General features: G+C 48.6%; 1 long non-coding RNA gene across 1 annotated transcript in view; it reads left to right on the top strand.

Moving 5' to 3' along the window:
• The first annotated feature begins 1814 nt into the window (after positions 1–1814).
• Positions 1815–1981, top strand: part of LOC107306989 — a 2463-nt gene continuing 2296 nt past the window's right edge. The window contains exon 1 of the long non-coding RNA XR_001552317.2: positions 1815–1920. This is a non-coding gene — a long non-coding RNA (uncharacterized LOC107306989). The remainder of the gene's footprint in view (positions 1921–1981) is intronic.

Here is a 1981-nt window from a genome sequence, read left to right as displayed (position 1 = left end):
GTTATATGGGGTTATATGGGGTTATATGGGGTTATATGGGGATATATGGGGTTATATGGGGTTATATGGGGTTATATGGGGTTATATGGGGGTATATGGGGTTATATGGGGTTATATGGGGATATATGGGGTTATATGGGGTTATATGGGGGATATATGGGGATATATGGGGTTCTATGGGGTTCTGTGGGGTTCTATGGGGTTCTATGGGGATATATGGGGTTCTATGGGGGATATATGGGGTTATATGGGATTATATGGTGTTGTATGGGGTTATATGGGGTTATATGGGATATATGGGGGTTATATGGGGTTATATGGGGTTGTATGGGGTTATATGGGGTTGTATGGGGTTCTATGGGGTTCTATGGGGTTATATGGGGTTCTATGGGGTTATATGGGGATATATGGGGGGATATATGGGGTTATATGGGGTTATATGGGGGATATATGGGGTGATATGGGGTTCTATGGGGTTATATGGGATTATATGGGGTTATATGGGGTTGTATGGGGGGATATGGGGCTATATGGGGTTATATGGGTGTTATATGGGGTTATATGGGGTTATATGGGATATATGGGGTTATATGGGGTTATATGGGGGGATATGGGGGATATGGGGTTCTATGGGGTTATATGGTGGTATATGGGGGGATATAGGGGATTTATGGGGTTCTATGGGGTTCTATGGGGTTCTATGGGATTATATGGGGTTATGTGGGGTTATGTGGGGTTATATGGGGTTATATGGGATGTAATGGGGTTCTATGGGGTTCTATGGGGTTCTATGGGGTTATATGGGGGATTTACGGGGTTATATGGGGTGGATATAGGGGTATATGGGGTTCTATGGGGTGATATGGGGTTATATGGGGTTATATGGGGATATATGGGGGGATATGGGGGTTATATGGGGTTATATGGGGTTATATGGGTGTTATATGGGGTTATATGGGGTTATATGGGGTTATATGGGGTTGTATGGGTTATATGGGGTTATATGGGGTTATATGGGGTTATATGGGGGTATATGGGGTTATATGGGATTTAATGGGGGATTTAATGGGGTTCTATGGGTTATATGGGGTTCTATGGGGTATATGGGGTTCTATGGGGTTTTATGGGGATATATGGGGTTATATGGGGTTATATGGGGTTATATGGGGGTTATGTGGGGTTATATGTGGTTATATGGGGTATATGGGGTTATATGGGATTTAATGGGGTTATATGGGGGTTATATGGGGTTATATGGGATTTAGTGGGGTTATATGGGGTTATATGGGGTTTTATGGGGGATATATGGGGTTATATGGGGGATATATGGGGTTATATGGGGGTTATATGGGATATATGGGGGAGGGGCTTAAATAGGGAAGGGGCCTGACTTAACTGGAAAGGGGCGTGGCCTAAATGAGAGTGGGCGGGGCTTAAATGGAATGTGGGCGTGGCCAAAGACGGAGGGGGTGTGGCTTAATTGAAAGTGGGCGGGGCTTAAGCGAAGGGGCAGGGCTTAATTGGAAGAAGGCACGGCCTAAATGGGGTGGGGGCGGGGCTTAAATAAAAGGGGGAGTGGCCTGAATGGAATGTGGGCGTGGCTTAAATCAAAGGGGGCGTGGCCTAAATGGAATGAGGGCGGAGCTTAGGTTAAAGGGGGCGTGGCCTTAATGGAATCGGGGCGTGGCCTTAAGGGGGCGGGGCTTAAATGGAGGGGGCGTGGCCTAAGCTTAAATAGGGGCTGGGCTTTCTATGGGGTCTCACTTATGGGTCTGCCCCCCATTTCCTGCCCCCCCCCCCCCCCCAATCTCTTTCTGCCCCCCAACTTGTGGGTCCGCAGGTTTCCTGCCCCCCAGCAGCAGCCTCCCCCTGCAGAAGCAATTGGAGCACGCCAACCAGCAGTCCGGCTTCAGCGACGCCGTGGGTCTGGGGGCACTTATGGGGCTGGGGAGGGGAATCTATGGGGCAGGGGGGGGATCTA

The sequence above is a fragment of the Coturnix japonica genome, unplaced genomic scaffold (assembly GCF_001577835.2).
Source record: "Coturnix japonica isolate 7356 unplaced genomic scaffold, Coturnix japonica 2.1 chrUnrandom451, whole genome shotgun sequence".
In the NCBI taxonomy this organism is placed as follows: Eukaryota; Metazoa; Chordata; class Aves; order Galliformes; family Phasianidae; genus Coturnix; species Coturnix japonica.
This window is presented reverse-complemented; position numbering and strand designations above follow the sequence as displayed.